Raw genomic sequence first — 25891 nt, 5'->3', positions numbered from 1 at the left:
ACACTGAGTGGCCAGATTATTATGACCACCCCATCAGTACTTTGTTGGGCCACCTTTTGCCTTCAATACTGTGGTGATTCTTTTTGGCATTGACTCCACGAGATGTTGAAAGGTGATGCGAGGAATCTGACACCATGCCTGATGAATAGCACTGTCCAGTTCTGTGAGATTTGATGGTTGTGGAATCAGCTGCCTGATGGCTCCTTTAACTTTGTCCCACAAATGCTCAATTGGATTGAGATCTGGTGATTGTGGGGGCCACCTAAGCAAGGTAAAGTCTCCCTCATGTTCTTGAAACCACACCTGCACAATACGAGCACCGTGGCATGGCGCATTGTCTTGTTGGAAGAAGCCATCTCCATTGGAATACGCCATCAACATGATAGGATGAACTTGATCAGCAACAATACTTAGGTATGTTGTGCTATTCAGACATTGTTCCACATGAATTAAAGGGCCAAAATCATGCCAGGAAAACATGCCCCAAACCATAACACTGCCCCCACCAGCTTGAACGGTTGTACTCATGCATGTGGGGTGCATGCTTTCATGCTGTTTCTGTCAAATTCTCACTCTGCCATCTGCATGATGCAACTGGAAATGTGATTCATCGGACCACATGACTTTTTTCCAATGCTTGACTGTCCAATGCTTGTGTTCCTGTGCGAATTGGAGACATTTTATCTTGGTAACTGCAGACAGCAAAGGTGTTCGAACAGGCCTTCAGCTTCCATATCCCATATGATGCAGTGTACGGCTAATTTGCCTACACATGTCAGGTGGTCATAATAATCTGGCCACTCAGTGTATATACTATATATATATATATACATCATTATAAAGTCACCAGGAAAGAGGTTTCAAAATAGATTCAACAGTGACTAGGACAGTCACCAGGATGAATTATAATGAATTCTGGCTTTGGCAATACATTTGTTCAACAAGCATTTACTGAGTGCCTGTCATGGTCCAAACACTCTGCTAGATATTAAAGGGTCAAACTGGGTCTCTGGGAACAAATGACCCATTGGCCGACACTGGGCCTATGCACCTGGACTCTAGCAAGATCTGTGCAGCCTGGCCCTCAACATTCCAACCACATCTGGGCTCTGACCCTGCCTGGATCTGTGGCCCTGAAAAAGGCTGGCCTCACCTTTCTAGTTCCAGCCACCTCATTTGTAAAACAAGGATAATCCTGACCCAGTTTGCAGCACTGTGGTGAAGAATAAGTGAAAAGCATTCTGGGCTTGTTTTAATCTATTCAGTGCCAGATGGATTCTACCAGGTAATAATCAGTGTTGCTTCCTTCCGTAGGAAATTGCATATTCTTAAAGAAAAAGTAAAGGGGTGGAGATAAGGTTCAGTGATTAAAGGGATATTCTGTATTTTTCTTCCTCAGAATATCCAAGTTAACAATTACAGAAATGAATACCTGTTTCTAAGCCTCAGACAAGAGCAGAGGGAACTCAAAGTTCCCGCAAGGATAGGTAACATTCCAAGGACAAAACTGGGTGAGATGCTGCAAATCTTTAGGGAAATAATTCAATTACAATCAGTACTTCAAAAATCTAATAAAATTAACTTTCTCCCCACCTCTTTCTTTTAGGAAGGGTGATTTTAGAAAAGCATCATTTAAAAACAAACAACTGTCAACCTAAGTGTTAGTAAATTTAACCTTTCTAAAAAAGACTAAAGGACACTGAAAGAATACCAACCATTATGTCCCAATCAGACATAAATATGAACATCTTCTCTTCCAAACTGAACACATTTTGCAAACATGGGAACATCTGTATAAATTAATGCCCTTTATTATAGACTAGAGGCCCGAGGCCCAGTGCACAAATTTGTGCACGGGTGGGGTCCGGCCAGCCTGCCCCAATGGGGCTGGCTAGGGGGAGGGACTGTGGGTGGTTGTCTGGCCAGCCCCACCCCCTGATTGAACTCCAGGTCGAGGGGACAATTTGCATATTAGCGTTTTATTACATAGGATAGAAGAGGAGGTAGAGAAGGAGCTGGGAGAAGTGAGAAGGAAAAACATACAGATCTAAAAATGGAGCACATTTAGGAGAGAAGTCCCCTTTACTGGCTAGTGAGGTGAATAAATAAGCACTTTAGAAATACACAGAGAGAAGGTGAGGCTTTAACTCTTAGTGCTCACATTTTAGAAGAAAGGTTAATGGTATTTTCCGGTTGTTGCTACATCTTCAGATTCTTTGTGATCTTTCTACCACAGGAAGGATTAGTGAATGGAGTGTTCTGATAGCTTTACAATTATCTGAACTAAATCCCCCCTACCCCTCAAATCTTCATTTCAGTGGTTACCTGTCAATAACCACACAGGTAGGGTGCAAATGCTCAGAGGAAGCAAACATCTCTATATACTTTTCTCTGTCTTGGGGGTGACAACAGGTATGTTCCCCTTACATTGCTCCCACACCTTCACCAGCCTTGTTACTGCTGAGTCCAAACACTCCTGCCCCCAGTGGTAGCCACAGGTAACATCTCCACTGCCTGCACATAGGGACAGGGCTTGCAATTTCCAACCAGGGGTGGGGCGGGGGAGTCGTCCAATACTGTACACATGGCAACCAGTGTTTATTCTGAAGGACACATGTGTGCTATGATATATTCAGTAATTGCTCTACTTTTTAAAAAGGAGTTGTAAAAATTATATTAAAAATGCTTGTTGATGCTCTGTGGGTTTGAGTCACTTGTAAAGCAGGATCAAAATGGATCCTCTGTTGTGGGTTCTTGCTGGTTCTTTGATTCTTAACAACTTCGCTAATGTTAATAGGAGTTATGCACACATCAATGGAACAATAAATTCCTTGGGTTTAGTGGCGCTTCAATTAATGATATGTAATAAGCAACGTAAAATGCTTTCTAATTTTGTTCCAAGTAATGACACACTACCCAGAAGAGCTGAAAATCAGGCATAGGTCTCACCGCTGAGTGGGAATGACCCGGGAGTGGGAGAAAGGAAGCTCTGTAGCTGGGTGGAGGCCTGCCTGGGGCTGCAGATGAACTCCTCTGCATAGTGCGTGGGAGTAGAGCAGGAGGGACAGACACAACTTGCCCAAGGGATAATGAATGTGATGAAGGGAGGAAAAGAAAACTCACAAAAGCGAGCCTGATGCAGAAGGAATGTACCATAATCTAAGACAGAATCGACTGACTGACACCGTGTTTCTTAAATCCGTCACAGAATGGTTCCACCTTTTCAGAGCATAAGTTAATACTATTCATTGACTTCCAAAAATACCCACCAAGATGAGAATAGGAATTTAAGTTGCAAGGATGATGCAGCAGAATTCCTAATGCATAGGTTATTTTGCAATGACACAAAGTACTGCTTCCACTTTCTGGAAACCCAGCTTCAGATTTAACCCTCTCTTGCCCTGGCCTGCAGGTCTAGGTCTCTCTCTCCTCAACTCTTCTCATAGGAACCAAATGCCAGATGATTGATATCCTCTGAGGACAGGAGATTTGCCATGGAGCTGCAGCAGAGATGCATATAAATGGCAAATGCCAAACTTCCATGATTTGGTAAAAGAACAGATGAACATTTTAATATAAAAATCTTTTCAGTGTTTTCTGTTCCATTCTTAACCACCTTATCCTTCCTGACCTTTTATCCTAATGCTTTGCAGTTAGTGTGAAGAACTCTGCTTACAAGTAACAAGACCCCATAGCTTAAAAGTCTAGATACACAATGACAGATGTAGGGGGTGTCTGCTGTTAGCTGCTGAGAGCCCAGTTTCATATTGGAGAGATTTGGGAACACCATCTGCATCACCCGTAGTGCTGTAGATGGACAACCCGCCCTCTAACCTCTGGTAGCACCTGGATTGTTTGGCTCAGTGGTTACCTCCCACTCGGCAGATTTCAGAGCACTTTGAGTTTATGGCACATTGCATCTAAGCATTCCAATGTAAGCCATTTCCATCATGACCAAGGCAGGGCGTTTTATTTAGGATTATGTGGCTTTTCAAGGGAGTTCCCTATTTTTCCTGAAACACCTGCCTAGTCACTCTGAAGCAGAATCCATGGAAATTCTTATGGCAAATATTAACTGAACAAATATTAATAGGGAGAGTGATTTGTTGGCTAGGGAAATGAATATAAAAATTCAATAGAATTTATCAGCCGCTTTATATCTGGGAATGCACAGATGGTTCACTCTATGAGTTATCAAAAAACAGGTCTCTCCACTGGTCCAGATTATACTAAAAAAATAAGCCAATTAGAAAAACAGCAAGTCCATCCAAAACTGTGACAAATGAAAATGGTGCCTGGGTTGTGCACTGTTTTTTGGATTACTCCTCCCTTCGCCCCCACTGGTATTAGAGATACAGCAGTGCTCTGTAGAATGTGCCTCTATGAGAGCACAGCCTTTGAGAAAAAGGCCTTGCCCCAGATCTCAGCTCCCCACAATGATTGGCATGAACCTATTGGACAGGTGACTGAACAGGATGCTGTTAGGTGCTAGTATCAGACACCATCTCAGCCTTCAAGATGTTAGCAGCCCACTTGGCAGATAAGCTATATACACATGCCAAGTTAACAACACACGGACTACCAAGACAGATGCAGAATGGGTCTTGAAGAAACTGGGTAGAACACCTAGATTTCCCAATCATGCATGTTTTTCTTGGCTAGCAAACTAAAATTTGGGATTAAAAGATGACCAGAAACCAGATGAAGTTCCTCGAAGTGAGAAAAATGGAAACTTAACAGACTGTTTACCCATTGTCTCTAGAAAAAGGCCCTACCCACTTTGAATACGATTCCTAGGATCCTCCAATTGCTTCAAAACAGTAGCTTTCCGCTGACCTTCGGAGGCCACTTGGAGTTTCAAAGTCATGTTGCCACTTCATCCTTTTGCTGCTTCATCCCCTGAGCACTGGGCTAATTTGCTAGTTTTTCAGGTGTTCTAAACCAGGTACCTTTCAGGCCCACACATTTATTTGACTGTTTTAAGAGGATTAATTCAATCACTTCAAATATTTGGGCTTCATTAAAAAATTTATCTCCAAACAATGCTGCTTTTCTGGCTTGACTCTGGAAGTGAGGTTTCACATTTTTAAAAGTTGATAGATAACATTAATTAATACATGTACAAGAGGTTTTTCTATTCTCCAGCTACTCTGAATTGAGGATCACAAATTTCAAAGCTGATCGTAACCCAGCCAGTTTCATTCATCATATATCCTCAGCCTTTTAGTTTCACATTCTCCAATCTGTGAAGAGTTTATTACAATTGTTAACATCAGGGCAAGTATGTAATCCACTTCACCATGTTTTCAGCCAATGACTCCTGGGGAGGAGAATGGAGAGCACAGAGGCTGTATAGGAGGATAATATAAGAACCTGAATGACAATTAGTGACTTTGCCTATGGCTTTGGCTGGCTGATGTTTAACATTATCATTTCTGAGAAACAATGTGCTGAGGCTAATTTCATCTCTGTTGCAAACAGTGCAAATGTAGAAGTACCTGAAGAACTGGTGGAATTTCAGCTTCCCAAAGAAGCCACGATGTTAATGTGGAATATTTTGCTTTCCAAGAAAACATTGCAAATATTCATCACATCAGGAATGAGCAAACCACATGAATAGAGGAGAAGGAAATCGTCTTCTTTCCCAAACACGACCTTCTCCCCTCTAAATAGTTTTCCCACGTGCTAATTTTCTGAGTGTAAGACAGTGTGGACACAGCACTGGTTTCACTGAAGAATTCCTATCCTTAAATCCACAATTTACATCAAAAGCTGCTAAAATAAACCAAAGAAACTTAAAAAGAACATTTCATTCCCACATGCCTGAAAGCCAGGAAGAGGCGTCATGGTCCTGACAATATAGAGAGACCATGCTTAAGGAGTCAGAAAACAACAAAGTTAGGCTTTGGGGAGTATCCATACTTTCTGTTACCATAAAACTCTCAGTCCCTCGAGGAGTCAGGGGGAATGGTTTTCTCCACCTCAGAAGGGACCCTCCCTCCTTCACTCTACCCTGAGCATTCCTTTCTCCCCTACTGGACACCAGAACTCTGGGCGATCATTAGCAGACTGCTATTGACTATAGAAATTGAATATTACATTAAAAAACCACTGATATATATTTTTAAGACAGGAGGAAGCACAACTTTAGGTTTTTCTTTCTTTCTACTGAGTAGCCAGATTTTGGAAACATACCTAACTGCCCCCAAAAAAGCATGTGATACAATGAATGGCAAAATCTGGATTTTTTTTGGCTCTGTGAAGTGGGACATAAAACATAACGCTTGGTAACCAGGGACTACCTAGGTGGTTCTTACATCAACAGAAAAGAAAATGAGGGTGGTGACTGACTCATAAGCAGAACGTGGTCCTTCCCACAAAGTTAGCCTAAGTGGGTACTGTGTACATAAAGTAGGATTGGGTGGAAACTTGGAGGCTTGAATAAGAATCTGCTGTGTCAGCACCATGTAGTGGAAAGAACTCAGTGAAGACTTAAGAAACCCGATTCTCTACAGGCTTCACTGATGATTTTTTTCTGTGACTTGAGTAGTAATTATCCCTCGTTAGATCTCGGTTTTCTCATAAAATAAAGAGGGTAGGCCAGGTGACCGTTAGGTTCCTTCCAGGCCTCTGCTCTAACCCCACTGAGGGTTCATTTCCTGGAGTCCCTGCCAGCCTGCTTCAGCCTCTGAACTCCCCGCACCTTTGGGTAGGGCCAGTGTGGACCCTCTTCCCCCAGATCTCACCTCCTTCTAGGGCCCTTTTTGCCATCCACAACAAACACCAGGTGGCCCAAAGTATGTGTGTTTACAGCCTGCTGTTTGGTCCTTTGGTGAGTTCTCCATGGATAGTTCAGGGGTTAGGAACACTAGCTCTGGAGGCCTTTTCACCAAGAGGCTGAAAACCACAACCCTTTTAGCCTTGGCTTTCCCATCACCAGAGTCAGGCAAACAACATTTTTCTCCAGAACTGAGAATGTCAGGAGCTTAGCCACTCTCAAAGCTTCCAGATAAAATTCAGGAGGTCCAGTTAAATCTGAATGTTGGACAAACAATTTGGAACATACTTATGGTAACAAATATTTATTATTTATCTGAAATCCAAATTTTATTGAGTATCCTGGTTTTTGTTTTGTTTTTGTAATTTGCTAAATCTGGCACATGTAGATGCTGCTGTTAGTGGTAGGTACCAGGCTGCCACACTAAACTTATGCAGAATAAAACCACCACTGGCATGACTTCTGGGCCCTAGGAACAAGAGCCCTTATGGTTCAAGTTTATGTCTCCTTAGCCTCTCTCCCCTCCTAGGATCACCCCCTTTCGAGTTCTCCTACTGGCTTCATATCACCACATATCCTGCCTGGATCCCCTTGGAGAAGTGCCCAAATTGTCTACTGACCACTTTTCCAATCACAGCCCCATTCCCTGGGCTAATCAATTTGATGGAATTAATTCACATACATGCGCCACTGTATGAGGTTAATGAGTCATCAACCTCCTCTGAAGCTACTGCTTTTTTTTAAAAAGGTCATTTATACCCTCAAATTAAAATGATCGAATTGTAGGCCATCAAAAAATTGAAGTGAAAAACAAGTAGGCTGTGTGAAAGAAAAGCATTGTGGGGGTAGGAGCTGGCTCTCATGACAGTTTCTCTAAAGTGTTTCTGCTTTTCCTTTCATCTTCTTCTTCGCCCACAACAACAGCTCCCACGGTAGCAGAAGACTCATGGAAAAGGGGCAAGTGAAAGGAGGAAGTGGCATGGGTGGAGCAGGAAGTGGGTGTCTACCTGTGAACTGGTCATCACTCTGAAACAGTGCAGTTCCTAGGGTCCCCCAGCTCCAGCATCTTGATTTAGACTGGAAAACACAAGGCCAGACTGAACTACTGAGCACCTTGTGTTCAGAGATGAAACACAATTGCATAAGCTTGTACTCCCTGAATCCTGAATGCTGGGCCAAATAACTCCAGGGACCATTAAGAACCATCTCTATCTTTACAGGGCAGATCAGTCTAGGGCAGTGGTTCTCAACCTTCTGGCCCTTTAAATACAGTTCCTCATGTTGTGACCCAACCATAAAATTATTTTCGTTGCTACTTCATAACTGTAATGTTGCTACTGTTATGAATCGTAATGTAAATATCTGATATGCAGGATGGTCTTAGGCGATCCCTGTGAAAGGGTCGTTCGACCGCCAAAGGGGTCGCGACCCACAGGTTGAGAACCGCTGGTCTAGGGCAGTGGTCGGCAAACTCATTAGTCAACAGAGCCAAATATCAACAGTACAACGATTGAAATTTCTTTTGAGAGCCAAACTTTTTAAACTTAAACTATATAGGTAGGTACATTGTTATTAACTTAATTAGGGTTCTCCTAAACTGGCCTTTGTTAAAAACGTCCTCAATCTGATTGAGGTACGTTCCCTTCCAACTCTCCCATCCACACTCGTCTTGTATACTTGTTTCATCTATCTCCTTTCTGAAAACCGACTTCTGCGCATGGGCCACGAAGTTTCAATCGCACTGTACGTGCACGCCCGCACATGGTATTTTGTGGAAGAGCCACACTCAAGGGGCCAAAGAGCCGCATGTGGCTCGCGAGCCGCGGTTTGCCGACCACTGGTCTAGGAGGTTCTGAAAGCAAACCGGGAGGAGGAGAGGGATTGCTTTGAGATGGTGGGATACACTTCAATCAGAATTACTCAGGCATTTCCAACTGGGTCAGCTGGATTCCCCTCAGGCCCTGCTCTGCCCTCCTGGGAAGGACATCTATCCAAGATGACCCTTTATCTTAATGTTCACTGCCCATCAGCTAAAAGCACTTCACCAAAGCATTAAAAGAAAAAAGGCTTAAAATGAATAAAATGGCAAAATGTTATATAACAGATTGTTTACTCTCCTTTTCAAGCAATCAGCCCTCATCAGAGTGACCCTCACTCAACCTTTTGGGGAGACAAAATGGCCACATGTTCTGGCTCACTATTCAAGGTGAGATGAATTACTATTAATTTCAGATTGAAAAATTCTGTTTTATAATTTTGCAACAGCCATTGCAGGGTAGCTGGAGGCCCCTGGGGTGTACTCTACTGACTCAGCAGAATACACTTTCCGATTATCTTTATATCTTTGTAACTACCATGAGATCAGAGATGTGAATTTTTTAAGATAATAACAGAGTTCTGGTGGGAGCGGGGCGGGGGGCAGGGAGTAACACCCTCTGAGAATCACGTCCCAAGAGCTTTACAATCTTATGTAGTACTCAAGAAATGGGCCTCTTGGTCCAAGCAGAATTTGATCTCATGCCCACTGTCTACCATATCCTGTTTCATTCAAGGCTTTGAGCACTGATTTCACTTTCCCCTTGGGAGACTGGAATGCTGTTGTTTTTACAGACTGTGGTCACTGGCAGGGATGGACTACATATTTTATGGGCTTATAACAAGGGCTCTGCTAAAGGCATTTATTTTAGCACTAGAGGCCCGATGCGTGAAATTCATGCAAGGGGCTCGGCCCTTGCAGCCCCGGCTGCCTTGGCCCTCGCGGCCCCACCTCCCGCCCACTGGTTGTTCCGAAAGGTTGTTCCGGAAGGTCATTCTAGAAGGTTGTTCTGGAAGGTTGTTCTGCGTCCAGTCTAATTAGCACGTTAACTCTTTATTATATAGGCTAGGAATTATTGATAACTGTTTTTTGGCAGGAAAAACAGTGTCCAGTATTTAGATACTTAATTTCATATCTTGAGTTACACTTTCATAGTAAACAAGAATTTTTTTCTTAATAGACGATAATGAGGAACTCTATGGCAAATTATCAAATTATCAGACACTGGGCTTCCCTCCTGGATGACAGGGAACCATCTCTACTCTTCCAAATCTTGCATAGTGAGTCAGGAGGAGTCTGGTCACTCCCAATAATTAATGAGTTAACAAGGAGTTGAAAGAGCAGTTATTACCTATTTCAGATTAATTTTATCTCATTATATTGTAATTTTTAGGAGAATTCTTATTTTAAATCTTAGGTATTTCACTCATTCGCTCACTCATCCCCCAGTTAACAATAAATCATGGCACAAAAGGTAGGGGTCCAGTGTCCTTTAACTAGTTATCTGTTCAGAAGGCTATCTGGGCTTGGGGTAGTATAAATTATATTCTGTGTTTAGTGAACTACAAAAGATCAGTCATTGCAAGGGCCTTAGAACTGTCCTCTGTACCTCGAAGTCAGTAGGTAGAGGGGTGGGGCCCAGGAACCTGCATTTTCACAACCTCCCCAGGTAATCTTGAAGCACTCCTAAATTTGGGAACACATTGCTATTATAGCTGAAGTCAGAAGTCAGTCCTTCAGGAACCAGTCAGCTTTGCTGTGTTGCAAAGAAACCTGCACCTTTTATCAGTCAAGGTACTAGCAGGAAACAGGGCGCGTCAATTACGATAACTTGAAGGGAATTTTAAAAAGGGGTTATTTACAAAGAGGTGGGCAGGGCACAGAAAAGCCACAAGGCTTACTGCAGTCCTCTGGGCTAGTAATGAGGGGATTTGAGTAAGGCAGGTTCTCCCTGCCCCAAGGCCTGACAGAGGAAGGTGAGGGATGGATACCTGACCCTGGTACAGAGTGCTGTTGGGTATCACTGCCTGACAGGAGCGTGAGCATCACGTAAGGGCCACGGCCAGTCTGAGAGACCCTGCAGGGAATAGTATCCTAACCTCGCGCTCTCTCCCTCCAATCTGTGGGCACTCCCCTTGCTGAGAGGCAGAGCACAGAAGTCAGGTTTCTTGGATCAGAGCAAAGCAAAGAAGGGTGAAGAGTATTTGGAGCCAGAGGACTAAAGGGAAGATGCCCGATGCAATATCTCTAAAGAAACTATACCAGGGAGTGTCGAACCTTCACCTTCACCACAGACAGCAGCATTCCACATGCAAATGCCGAAGCGCCTGCCACGCCCCCCTCATGAAAGCATCTGGTGGTACAGGTAACTACAGAAAGGTTACAACTTTACCCAAGGAAGTCTTTCAAAACAAACTCACAAACGTACTTATCAAATATTTACTGAACACCGATTCCGTAAAAGACACGACATTTTACTTTAGCCTGCAGTCTTTTATGTTAAACTCAATAGGGCTACTGCTAAGTGGTCATCAGGTTTAGTGAAGCGCCCTATCACTATCTTTTTTCTAAAAGAAGCCAAAATAACTATATGACATAAAAGAAAAATATCTCAGATTTTTAAGTGGAAAAAACATTTAATTGCATGCACTCATAGCCTTATAGCAGAAATGACCCTTATTTTTTCTTTATAAAATACGTGATTTTCCAATTAGGTTTTACCTCCATATTAGCAGACAATCAAATGCATAATGTGCCGTCAGGTGGCCTGAAACAAATGGGTTGAGGGATGGATTTATTCCATCTTTCAACTTCCACCAACTAGTGTTAGTTCCACTAAACTTAAGAAGTTCTCAGGAGGCATTATGTTCGATCACCATGCTCTACTCTATGGTCACCTTCAGTGGGTGCCCAGTAACCGACTTTTAACTCTACCCGGCTGTCTCCGAGTACACCCATTTCAAAGCAGCAGTTTCCTGGGCTCTCTGGTCGGCCGCGTTGGCTGTCCATGTGGGGCAGCGGTGTGGGCCTCCACAGATGCCCCAGGTTACTTCAGACACACAAGGTAGAATTATAAAATGAGCACCTTACTCCTTTTTTAATACTTTTCAAGCTCTCAAACACCACTCAGCTGGATGTCGAATGTCTGCAAAAGCCCTCTCTTTAACACCTGCTAACACCCTTCTTCATCAGAGAGGGGCAGCTTTGGGCCAGAGTCTATTACAGGCAAGGGCATCTATGAGAATGTGGTAACACTCTTCTTTTTACTTATATGTTGTAATGATTCTCATGTATTTATATCAAGTGATACTGGTTTACTACTTAAGGAGGTCGTATAAAGTTTCTCTTAAAAAACAAATTTGGTTTAGAACAAAAAAATCAATTTTAGGGAAATATACAAATAATATAGGTGGCACATAGATATGGTGAAAATTGTACAGGTGGTATACACATGATTAAAGTTTGGAAAGCATTGATCTAATGGTAAGTATACCTCATGAGTCAGAGAAACCTAGGTTTTAGTTCCAATTGCTTTCAAATAGGCAATAATGACTAATTTTATTGCCTTGTAAATAAAGAATTTTTCATTGAAGGTAGTAGCTCTTCTGAAAGTGGCAGCGCAAAGAGTATAAAAACAATTTAGTCAAATTGCTTTGTAATCTGAATCCTATCTTGTTCATAGAATAACAGAGATGTTTGTGATACATTATTAAAATTAAGGTCTAAAGATTTATATACAATATACTATGTAGGATGAAAACCTGGGAGAATATAAATAATGAAGTGAGAGGAAGATAAGCTAAATGCTGTACTTTCATCAGGTCTAACGAGGGGGCGGTTGGCAGTCACCGAGATGTGGAGAGAAAAACCTTTACAGGAGCCCTTCATTGAGAGTGATCCAAGGCCGTCCAGGCAGAATAAATTACAAAGGCAATCTGTCACGGTACATGAACCCTTTTGATGTCAGTCTAGTAAAAATACTGCATATTCTGTGGTACTGATCTGTGAAAACACTGTCAACAGTCGCCTCCTACATGAACTGTAAATCTCTTAGACATTTTAGTTCAGCCCTCTTTCATCTCAAGTCACCCCAAATTCTATCCTCTCGAAAAATTTACACTTATGTTCATGTTCCATTCAAGCCAAGGCCCCAGGAAACACGAAATCAACCAAGGTATGGCGTGTTTTCTTCTTACAAATATGCGAGTGAGGAAGCTGAGTGCTTGGGTGCGCTCACTTGCACCCACTTCCACGCACAACTGCATGTCCCTGCTCCCTATAGCCCCACCCCCCTATCTCACCCGGTGGGCAGAGCTGGGAACTAATGCTGCCCAGCCCATTCCAGAAAGACATGTTTGAAACAAAGCCTTCTGTGCTTCTGAGCCCTTACTTACGCTTGTGTTTTGCTAAATGCCACATATCAGCAGACCTCTTTCCTATGGGCCCTTTTCCTATGCACCGTCTGCTGTTTACTTGTTTTAAAAATATTCCCACAATGTATCTATTGTTCTCCATTCACTATATAATTATATGATATACTGGCAAGCAACTGCTCCTCAATGAATAAAAGTGTGTTTACAAAAGAATAATCGGAGTTGCCTGGCACAGGGAGCAGACCTTGCCCAGCACCAGCTGATGTATACGGCAAACAGTCGTCAGCCTTCTGCCTTTGCTAGATGGGCAAGCAGTCAGCATTTGCTAATTCTCGTTTTAGCCATATAAGGTAGAGGCATGCTATTTTATACTGTATGTGAAATATTTTTACTTAGTTGCTAGAATTACAGGAAGTAAACAGACTAATTTTACTCAAGTCCTAAAGTTTATATTTAAATGGAATGGTTTTAAACATGCCATAAGAGATAGCTGATTTTAGGGGTAGAAGGTTCATACAACATTGGATTTGAACCTATAAATGTAAGTATAACAAACATTAGACAAAATGGGTCAAGATGCTTCTGAGACTCCAGTTTCACAGAGACTTATTTGAGGAGAAAGGGCAAAATATGTATTTATGTTTTAGGGTCTTTCAAATCATATCTGTATTATACATGTTTTTGGGTGTCTGTTCCCTTTTCTTCGAAACTGTCCTGCCAACAGCTCAACAACAAGCCATGTGACCAGAACTTATCCAGCAACATATGATTGGACAGGAGTCAACAACCAACCCAAAGGAGGGCCACCCCTATATGCTGGCTAGGAACCTACAAATTGTCTGGTTTGGCTTAAAAAGAAACATTAAACCAATCATACATTCTGTGAGGAATTGGAAATTAAAAAATGGGGAGGTGATTACCAGTTAAGTTGTGGGTTGCTAAATTGGCAGCAATGCTTTTTTTTTTTTTAATTTGGGGGAGTAATAAGCAGAAATAGCTGGACTAGGTATCCACAAAACCTTCTGCTTCCCAAAAGACATTTCTGGGTAGAACATTTCTGAATGACTGCTCTATAAATACATAATGCATATTATTCACCGGGGGAGAACATTTGAGAAAGAAATGCATGTACGTAATTCCTTGGGGAGTGGTGCAGAAAGTAGAGGCTGGTGTTTGGTCCATCTGATGCATGAAGCCTTACGGCATGACAGCTGCTGGCTCTCCAGGCATCACAGGTGACAGCGAAAGCTGTAGCCTTGAAACTAGAGCACAAAGGAAGAAACATATGTGCCAGTTCCCAGGGATCATGTCCCAAGACCTCTGCACCCCAAGCCCAAGCTTGAGGTGTGGAAGGTGCTCAAACATGCCTGTGAAGCTCTCTGGGACTGAACTTGGCCCAAGAGCAGCCTTGGGTGGAAGTCAATAGGCTTAGAGTTGAACTGGTTTTAGTGAAAAACAGAGAGCAGCTGCTCTCAGCACTGTATCTAAGCAAACAAAGGGAATTTTGAAGAACAGGCTGTGACTGACTGGGTAGGAGGGGTGGGTGCCAGGGCCTCGGAGAGGAGGCAGGGCAGATGGTGATGCTTCAGGGGAGCAAACAGAAATGCCCACAGCAGAACCCCGAGACCCTTTCACCTAAATGGATGTGTTAATGGCTCCCATGGAGCGGGCAGAAGAGGGCTTAACGCAGATGCCTCCGTCTACTGTACTGGCTGTAAATAAACCATGTGCTTGTCTGCACCATCTGCTTAGTGTGCACTTTGTGGAGCTGTGAAGAGAAAAAATCATTTGGGGCCAAATGGCTGGAAATACTTTAGTTGTATACTTAGGAACCAAATATGCTTACACAGCTAAATGATTACATTTCCTTTAAAGTGGGTAATTAAATTTAAAATGCTTTTTATTGGGGGTGGGGAGTGCTGGACAGTAGGAGGCCACACAGCTTTCCAAAGGTCAAAGAGCAGGTCACGGGCACAGAATGGGGCTGGAGACAAGTCTCCGACCACCGAAGTTATTCAATCTTCAGTTAGTCACACTTCACCAGTCTCAGCCACGAATTCTTCATCTATAAATGAGGCATGTGTCACTCACCTTCTTCAGAGTGGTATTAACTCATGTCTAAAATATGAAGTTTGTTAGCTAAAAGATATCGTGATTATACTAAATGTTTCTATGGAGCTGGTCACACCCTCTATAAAGTATTGGGTATATATTACATATGACTGTTGGCCTCATACACACATTGAGATTGCTCATTGCTCTTTTTTTTTTTAGTTTCTTAAAATTATGTAAATAATGTAATTAATTCATTCATGAAACAACTATTTACTGAGCATATAGTATGTTCTAAATCCTGGAATAATTGCATTCAAGTACAATTATGTTCTAAAAGCAAAGAATATTTTGCAAGCAATTTAATGTTGAAAACACAAATTCAACTGTATTTTTTGGAAATTATTTGTGTTTTCAACATTAAACAGTTCACATTATTAAAAATTCTAGATTTGTGATTATCTAAAGTTTAGTGATTTGAAAGAGTTCAAGGAGCCTCCTCACTTAACCTGGAAGAACTTTTCCCAAAGCCTAACAGCAGCAACATTACATAGATATTAAACACACTCCCAGAGAGTCACCAACGTAAAGAAAACTCTCTAGCCCTAACCGGTTTGGCTCAGTGGATAGAGCGTCAGCCTGTGGACTGAAGGGTCCCGGGTTCGATTCCAGTCAAGGGCATGTACCTTGGTTGCGGGCACATCCCCAGTAGGGGGTGTGCAGGAGGCAGCTGATTAATGTTTCTCTCTCATCGATGTTTCTAAGTCTCTATCCCTCTCCCTTCCTTTCTGTAAGAAATCAATAAAATATATTTTAAAAAAAAGGAAACTCTCAAAAACAGGATGAGCTAACCATGCTGGTTTGTGAAATGCAACTTTGAAAGAATCACACTGTGTTAGTAAGTCCACTTACAAACTATGTTTCAGGATGATGAATTTTGACTCTCAGAATTTGTTTAGAAGAAAGAAGAGGTAATAATACACTTATCAGAGATAAGAAAATTGAGAATGATTCAGTCCACAGTCGGTCAGGGCAAGATCACCTTGCTGTTCTGGGAATGGAAGCAGTGTAGAGCTGTGCCTCCTGCAGTCCGTAAGCATTATCAGAGATAGTGCTCTGGACTCAGACAAACCCCTACACCATAACGTAACAGCAGGTCTTGAATCAGCTATCTTACCTCTCTAGGTCTCCATTTTTTCATCTACAGAATGGAGATAATACTACCTACCTCACAGAATTTCAGGAAGTGTCAGTTGAAACAGTAAAGGTCTTAGTATATGGTAAGGACTCAATGAATGTTAGCTATTACAGAGATCTTCACTGTGTGGTAATGGAATTTGCATCGAAGCTAGAGTGTCATCAAAGAGGTGTTACTGGAACTGGAACATGGGTTGGGGATGGGAAGGGAGACCTGGATACTTCCAAGTTCCCACAGCAGCTCTGCCAAGCTTGCTATGTGAAAGCACAGAGGTGCCAAGACACTTGAGGGAGACGGATAGGCCTTCTTATCTGAGCTGAGGGAGAGCGTGCAGGCTGACCTGGAAGCAGCACTAGCAAACCTTCACTTCTCATCACATCCCAACATGAGCGTGCCTCAATGCCATCGTGATTTCTGTTAGCGGTAAAGAGAAAGCACAATGTTGGCTCTGGAGGAGTTTAAAAGCTAAGGGGAAATATGGCACTCCTACAATGTTTTTCAACCCTATTCTTAATTAAAAACTTTATAAACAGGTCAAAATGGTGGGAAGAAAACAAATCCTAACTATTACGTAAGCTTTCAGAAATGAATTTGGTTTTATGAATTAAGTTTTGTTTCTAAAGACAAAAGTGGGAAGGAGAATGACACAGCCACATTCCATTGTCCAGACTCTAAAGAAAAAGAAAACAAAGTAAAACTGAAACATGAAAATATTTTTTTCACAGCAAGCTTTTGGAATTTCCAGGAGAAGGACAAACATATAACTAGAACTGTGGATTTAATGCAGGTAAATTTTGATTTTCCCTTTAAACTAAAGGTTGAAAATAATTAAGAACCCGAAATGGAAAAAATTTCATGCAAAAATCTGTGTATACATAGTATATAAAATCTTTATGCAAAACTGAATATACAGCCCTAACTGGTTTGGCTCAGTGGATAGAGCGTCAGCCTGAGGACTGAAGGGTCCCAGGTTCGATTCCGGTCAAGGGCATGTACCTTGGTTGCGGGCACATCCCCAGTGGGGAGTGTGCAGGAGGAAGCTAATCGATGTTTCTCTCTCATTGATGTTTCTAACTCTCTATCCCTCTCCCCTCCTCTCTGTAAAAAATCAATAAAATATATTTAAAAGAAACAAAACAAAAAAAAAACACTGAATATACATAGTACATAAAAATGTGCACTATGTGGAGAATTAAATTAAGAAAATAGAAACCCAAATTATGAATTTCACTCGGTGACAAAAATATATTCAAAGATTAATGCTAAACAAAATAAATATTTAAAAATATCTATTTGGTTTGAACCTTCAAAACAATTCCAACTTTTTTTTTATAACAAATAAATATGGCAATAAAATAGACAATTTTTCAACTAAAAAGAATACACTCAAATCCTAGGTGGCAGAAATATAAGCCAGGATTTGACTGCTAAATACTAGTATATGAGTGCTGAGAATATCTGAGTTCCCTACTTTCAGAAAATATATGACCTATAATTCCTGGACAATCTTAACATGCAAGGTAAGTATATTAGTGAATTCACAGTTTTGCATGTTTGTATGTATGTTTGTGTGAGCTTTAAAAAGATTTACCATGAGTCTTCTTTGAAGAGTTGGCCTGCCCTAACCAGAATTTAATAAACAAAGTTATTATTCAGTAACACAACTATCTAGGAATGAGACTTAGAAAATTGAGAATGATTCAGTCCACAGTCGGTCAGGGCAAGATCACCTTGCTGTTCTGGGAATGGAAGCAGTGTAGAGCTGTGCCTCCTGCAGTCCGTAAACTGTTTAAATACCTTATCAAATAACAGAGAAAACCATCATGTTGTTTTTATTTGCATAAGAAGCAGACTTGCACACTGGATTAGGAGGAACTGAAAATTTATGGTTTTAATTGTCCAAAATGTCTTTCAATTAAACCTAATGTTCATTCTAATAAAAAATTTATTACAAATAAACATTAACACCTAACAAAATTCTCCATTAAGCCAGTATAAAAAAATAAATCTGGGTAATCACTCTTTCTCGTTGATGAATAATTAAGTGCTCCCATTTGCTGAAATTCAACATGTTGTACAGTTTTAGTATGCTAAAATATGTATCTGGTGGAAAAAAATACTAGAATAAAATAGTCCCCAAACCAGAGACAATGGATCATCTCTAAGTGGTGGAATTTCAGCAAAGAAATGATAACCTTTTCTTAGTGTTTCTGATTTTGCTAATTAGCCTCCTACAATAAATTTTGTATTTATTGAGCACATATTACATAACAGACAGTATGCAGGACGCTTTTATTTTCTCACAGAATCCTCACTGCTCTAGGAGGTAGACAGTATTATTACCTCTGCACAAGTGGAAGTGGAGGCCAAGGCAACTCATATGTGAGGGGTAGGGACTTGAACTCAGACATGTCTGTCTCATAATCATTCTATTACAACTCTGAATTTCATTTGTGGCCAGAAAAAAACACCTTAAAAATAAATTAAAATGTCCCATAGCCACGTGAAGAGCTAAACAAAGGAGATATACCTCTAGGCATTTATGTTTAAGATTTTTGTTACATACTCCTTACATGCCTCTATGATTTCTTTTTATATTTTCAAAAGTATGGTATCTATGGTATCTATTTATTTGAAAATTAAAGGAATTTAATCAAATCTTATATGATAAAACCAACACACTAGGCTTAAAGCACTAATCATACTTACACAACTTCTTCTCAGTTATCTATAAGACAACCCCTCATTGATTCTAACCTGTCCCCGAAGAAGAAAGTAAAAAAAAAGAGTCTTCCCTTTTGAGAGAGATAAAATTAGGTCTCAAAGAAAATGGTACTCCAGATGATACTGAAGCCTCAATTTCTTACTGGTTAAAATTCCCAACCCAAGTACACTACCAATCAAAGAAATCTAAGTTAAAATAGTCGAGCATAATTTTTCACCTATAATTTGGACAAAGATGATAACCAATGAAAAGTATTACCACAAGAGTATTGAAAAACTGGCCTCATTGAAAACTTTTACTAGCGACTGGTTAGGCATTAAATATGGATCAAATTTCAAAATGTGCAAACTCACTGACCAGCCAATTCTCCTCCTAGGGACTTATTTTAAGGAGAAAATTAAGTATATAAAGATACATGTTGCAGTGTCAATTGCTCAATGCAGTATTGCTTATAATGTACTAATAAAACCAGTAATAATCTAAATATCTACTGACAGGGGAGTTTGCAGCTGTATCTCCACAATTTAGCATAGTGTCTACTACATGTAGGACTAAATATAAATATCTGGTGAATGAATGGTACAAGGAATAAATTAAAAAGATATAGGTATACAACTGAATTTTATGCTGGCATTAACATTTATAATGTAAAGTTATTTGCAAAAACATAGAGAAAAGCTCATTATCATTTCATTAAGTGATCAAAACAGATTCACAGACTGGCCTATATAGTACAATCTCATTTGCATAAAAGTGTGTGTATGTCTACCTGTGTATATACATGTGTAGGTGTTTGGAAAGATAGGATAGGTAGGATTTGGAAATTTTTCACTTTTTATATTTTTGTATTATTTGTTTTTAAAAAAATAATAGCTATATAGTTTCTATTTGGTTGAGAAGGATCCTATTCTTAAAATTTTTATCCCAACTACTCAAGGTATGGAGAGATAATATTGAAGACAATTTCCTTACCGTTGATTTTTCAAATATTGCTGTGCTAGAAGTTCTCTTTTTTGTCACTTACTCCTACAACATGCCCCACACAGACTGGACACGAGGCACATCTGTTTTAAAACACTTGTAATCAATGCCTTGATACCCATTACACTGAAGAAAGAATGTGAGTGCATGACAGTTCACTATTTTGACTTTCTCTGTACAGGACCCTTCTGAACCCAGCCTTGTTAACTTTCTGGCCGACCCTCATAGCCCAAGGGTGCTCTCCTGGGCTGTGTGCATCCAAGTGCATTCACCATCAATGGACTCCATCTGTCAGCTCCATGCACAAAGACCTCAACTTATTTGGTAAAGAAACACTGCTTTTTTGAATGCTGACTTGAGTTTAAAAGTGGACAGCTTATATTAATAACAAATGGTTTCTGGTAATTTTCTTTTTCAATCGAGGAGAAAATACAAGCATCCCCTATAAACAAATGACAAAGTGTCTCTCTTTGGTTCGAGCAAGAGAAGCACTGTCTGGTTACAACAGTGCTGGGCTGCGATTCTGGCCAGCCTCTGAAAGCAGGAGTCAGGGCCAACAAACGTTACATCTACGCACATGTACTCTGAAGAATCAGCCAACTGTGAGAATGGCAGAGAGAGCACATATGAGCTGATGACTGACAAGCTGCCTCCTCTGGATGCCATTTATCTGAATTACAGAAATTTGCTGAAATTTATCTCATGCCATGCCAAAGCACGGGTTCATCAACTCAAAAATAAGCTACATATTTTGGTATTGTAGTATTTTTCCCAAAATAATCATGCACAGAGTGAGAGCAAGATGGAGGGCTGAAAGAAGAGCCAGAATGCTGGAATAAGACATACATCTGTTACTTTCCTCCTTGCAATTCTTAGGTTCAATCTGAATTCAGGGGGGCTCTGAGGACAGCAACAGCACCCACCCAACATGCAAAGCATTCTAAATATCTCAGGCATGAGAGCGGCTGGCTTGACCCGATCAAGCTAATTATGACCTTAATGTTGCGAACCCTCTAAAAAGGTGCCATTGTTCAGGGGTGGGCAAAAGTAGACTTACAGTTGTAATACAAATAAATAATATAATAATAATAAATAATACAAGAATAAACTCTGTGTTTCATATACTCTCAACTGGAAACTTACTTTTTCCACCCCTGTATATGAAGACAACCCTACTGGGGATGAGCTTTGAGTTGTGTTTTCAGTGGTGGTGACAGTTTGTAATCAATCATGTTTGTTGGATGCTGTACCACTCATTTACAAGATGCATGGCCAGCCTAGGGTCTGTATTGTTCAATGCCCACGGCCTCCCGAGAAAGGAGCCCAGACCATGGCCCCGAGTACTTGATCTTTCGCCTGGCTGTGGCCACTGATGACTAGTTTTCCCTGATGTTACTGTCATGTGCCTTGTCTACCCAGAGCTGTCTGTATCTGAGCCACAGCCATTTCCTGAGGGATATAAACTCAACAAACTGCAAATAAACAGTTCAAAACATGATCTCATGCTGTCATGCTCCTGTTTCTCTAAATTGTAGCATCGTGGCAGCACCATGCTTTACAAATATCATTTGATACTCATTTTTCCCCTGTCAGTTCCTTCTTTCCCTTGCTTTTACCTTTCGTCCATCAGCTCCCTCTCTTGCCTAACTCTGTCCCTCTCGGACCACCCCGAAACTCCCTACCAGGATTCTGGCTCTCAAACTCATCAGGCGACAAAAGTGTTCTTGTAAAGTTCACCACCAAGTAACCTCCCTTGTTCTCAAGAGTTTAACACTGTCAGTGTTGTCCCCGAGTCTTGGCTATGTTTGATTATCTTCTGCCCAAATTGTACCTCTCTGTTTGCTCATTTTAGTCAGAGGCACAGATATCCTCCCAGGCCCAGACACTCAGAATGAGTCTTGTCTCATCTCTCCTTCCTCATCCCCTACATCTAGGCAGGCTGCCACCACCAACCCTGGAGATTCGGTCTTCACAAAGGCTTATAGCTCATCAAGTTTTAATACAGGAAAAATAACATCCTCAAAGGGAGTCAGTAAACTATAGTACCATTTACAAATATATCAGTATGGGTCCATTCATTTTAATTAATTTCTGTTCCCTGTCAAAGTCATTCAAACTCTTATTCCAGTATTTAAAGCCTATTATCTGAATTCACTTTCAGTTTCCGACTAGATCACAGATTGTTGTTTGATGACAGTCTTCTGAATTTAAATATTCTTTCCCCTCTGAACCTTTCCTTTAAAACAGCACTTGAACCACCTTCCCCAAGACCTTACCCAGATTAAATTGAATTTTAGCCATCCCAGCAACCCCTTGGGAAGAATTTTAATTAGTTTAACAGATACATATGCATTGCAGAGCTTTTATGCCATTCCCATTTTCCTGCTTCTTTATTTTCTAATTTGTGTTGTTTACTCATTTCTCCAACTGCATGAGTTCATGTCATGATATGGACAGTTAGTGACCAACTGATTTCAGCTCATTACTAATGATAGGTTAGTCTCACCTCCCCCATCTTTTTTATACACAATTAAAACGTTAAAATATCATTTCCACACACTCACCCTGGGTGTCTTCTCCAGAGGGTCTGCTGAAGAAAGAGTTATTAAGAGTATTTAAAAGTCTCATTTCAACTCAGAAGCAAGAAACTCATCCAGCCCTGACAAAAACAGCTTAAGGATAAATTCCAAACACCAAGTGCTATTTTCTTCATCCCACAAACCCAGGAACATTACACAGTTGTGACACAGCTTGGGTGATATTCCACAGTGATCAGATGATAGCTGTTTTCATTGGTTTCTCCTTAAACTGGGGCTATGAGCAGCAGCATGCTCAAATTGACCTCAGCCAGGAGCTCAAATTGTATCATACAAGGCTCACTTCATAAACCTCAACTATTTTCCTACTGAAGAGATGTTGTATTAAGTCAATTCTGTTTATACAACCATTATGCATTTATATTTTCTGTAGAGATAACTGTTACTTTATGAAGAATGAATTGCACACAAAATACTATCTGCCTTGGAAAAATGCCCAAACACATGTATTTAAAAAACACAAAACAAAAATAACCAGCCACCAATACTTCTCCCAACTAAAACAAGCGGCATATAGAATTCTCTTTTGCATAGTAGAGTAATCTTAATGGAGGAAGAAAAATTAATATTACTGTTAGGAAATGACCTGAGAAATAGATTAATTGCACCTTACAGTAATTAAACTAACACCATATTTACTATAGAGCTTAGGATATTTTAGCTTGGATTTAAACTATGGTGTAACTTAAGGTATAATATAAATTATAACAATATAATGGAGTAGACAAAAATACCAACATTCATCCATTCACTCACTAAGTATGTACTGAGGGTGCTTTTACAGATAGCGGAATATGAAAAGACACTGTCTCTACCAGCTAAGAGTCTTAGGGAAAACACACACACAACCATAGAAACAACATTGTCAAGTGCTGTACTTATTCAATGTGCTATGCTAGAAAACAACAGCATTTAAGAAGCTGGAGGATCATAAAATGGACAAGGTAAAGATCTGTTTATACTGACCAGGGTCATCTCCAGGTCAAGAAGCAGTATCTACAAAATGATCTTACGTATGTTAAACAACAACAAACAGATCAGATTGTATGGAAAAGGGTTAGAAAAAGAGACTCATCCAGGAGTTAACCATGATTAGTTACCTCTGGGAAGAAGAGTGGAAAGGACAATGAAAATAAATAAATAAATAAATAAATAAATAAATAAATAAATACTATCTTTTTACTTTATATACCTTTGTTATCATCTGAATTAAAAAAATATCTATATGTTCATGTAATCCTATATAATAAAAGCCTAATATGCTAAGTGTCCGGTCATCTGTTCAACCAATCAAAGTGTAATATGCTAATGATATGCTAAGGCCGTTCAACCGCTTGCTATGACATGCACTGACCACTAGGGGGCATACAATCAACCAGTCGCTATGACATGCACTGATCACCAGGGGGCAGATGCTCTGACTGGTAAGTTAGCTTACTGCTGGGGTTTGGCTGGTTGGGACTGAGCGAGACGGGCCGGACATGCCCTGGAGCCCTCCTGCGGTCCCTACCCGGCTGGCCAACCTCCCGTGTCCCTCTCTGGCCCTGATCGTGCACTGATGGGGTCCCTTGGCCTGGCTTGTGCCCTCTCGCAATCCGGGACCCCTCGGGGGATGTTGGAAAGCTGGTTTTGGCCCAATCCCACAGGCCAGGCCGAGGGACCCCACTGGTGCACAAATTTGTGCACTGGGCCTCTCGGTACTTCAATAAGGAAGAAATAATATTAATTGAAGCAGACAGTGGAGAGGCAGCCAGCAAAGCGGACTGAAAGCTGAGCAAGAAGGAGAAGGAAATTCAGGAGGGGGGGAAAGCCACTGGGGAAGTGTTGAGAAGGAGGGCTAGTCAATCAAGACCTTTTAACAGAGATGGAGGAGGAGGATGCAAGAAAGGGCATGTTAGGAAGCAGGAAGACTTTCTAATTTGGCATGTGGCTGTCTCAGTGGAATGGAGACTGAAGCAGGGTGAGCATGGAGTGCAGATTAAATACCACAGGATAGGCAACTTGCATGAGCAAAGTGAACTGGGAGCAAGAAAATTATGTTGCCGTCTCTGGTTTTCCATGTTGCCAAATGAGTACAGGAGAATACTTGTTCATTTTGCAAATATCAATAGTACAAAAGTGATCATGAATTACAACGAACACTTGTGGCCACAGACTGTGGGTTTGGGGGCCCATGAAGAACCAGACAGACCGCCTAGGAACCACTGACAGGATGAGTGCTTCTCAGCTCCAGCCCCACCAATGGCTACTAAGAGGCAAAGATTTTTAAAGAGAAGCCATAAATCTGAATTTTTAAAAATGTGAATATTCTGACTTTCAAATACTAGACTGAATTTTAAAAAAAACACTGGAATAGGGAAAATATGTCTGTGGGCCACCTCTCGCATTGTGACTCTTTACAAGTTTGAAATTGAGGAGAAAATGTCAAGTAAGAATTTTATTCTTTCTCTCTCTCTCTTTTTTTTAAGTTTTCACATGCTAAGGGCAAAGAAATGATGGATAAAGACCACCTCTCTTTCTTAATTTTTATTAAAAAATTCTTCTTAAATTATAGTTTACATCAACATTATTTTGTATTAGTTTCATGTGTACAGCACAGTGGTTAGACAATCATATACTTTACAAAGTATTCCCCCCAATATTTCCAGTACCCACCTGGTACCATACATAGTTATTACAATGTTATTGACTATATTTCCTATGTTATACTTTATATCCTGATGACTATTTTTAACTATCAATCTGTACTTCTCAATCTCTTCACCTTTTTCACCCCATCCCCCAAGCACCCTTCCCTCTGGCAACCATCAGTCTGTTTCTGTTTTGTTTGTTCATTTAAATTGTTCTTTAGATTCCACATATAAGTGGAATTTGTCTTTCTCTGACTGACTTATTTCCTTAGAATAATGCTCTCTAGGAGAATGGCTATCATCAATAAATCAACAAACAACAAGTGTTGGCAAGGATGTGGATAAAAGAGAACCCTTGTGCACTGTTGGTGGAAATGCAGATGGTGTAGCCACGATGGAAAACAGTATGGAGGTTCCTCAAAAAACTAAAAATGGGACTACTTTATGACTCAGTGATTCTACTTCTGGGTATGTATCTAAAGAAGCTGAAAACATGAACTCCAAAGAATATGCACTAGTTCATCACAGCATTATTTGCAATAGCCAAGATTAGAAGCAACCCAAGTGCCCATCAACAGATGAGTGGATAAAAAAGCTGTGGTCCGTATGTACAATGGAATGAATATTACTCGGCCATAAAATAATGAAATCTTCCTTATTTTTTAAATATCCAATATTTGAACTAAAAAGGGCTGATTTTGCTTTCCTTTAAGAGTTGATGCACTCACATACTCTGCTGCT

General features: G+C 40.7%; 1 protein-coding gene across 4 annotated transcripts in view; it reads right to left on the bottom strand.

The window, feature by feature from the left end:
• FYN (FYN proto-oncogene, Src family tyrosine kinase) overlaps window positions 1–25891 on the bottom strand; it is a 176206-nt gene that overhangs the window by 124270 nt on the left and 26045 nt on the right. The window contains exon 2 of one of the 4 annotated variants that reach the window (XM_014531344.1): window positions 22488–22513. The exons of the other annotated variants lie outside the window; for them this stretch is intronic. The gene's annotated coding sequence lies outside the window, so the exon portion shown is untranslated. The remainder of the gene's footprint in view (window positions 1–22487; window positions 22514–25891) is intronic. 4 annotated transcript variants of the gene reach the window in all.

This window comes from Myotis brandtii, unplaced genomic scaffold (genome assembly GCF_000412655.1).
Source record: "Myotis brandtii unplaced genomic scaffold, ASM41265v1 scaffold8, whole genome shotgun sequence".
Taxonomy (NCBI): domain Eukaryota; kingdom Metazoa; phylum Chordata; class Mammalia; order Chiroptera; family Vespertilionidae; genus Myotis; species Myotis brandtii.
This window is presented reverse-complemented; position numbering and strand designations above follow the sequence as displayed.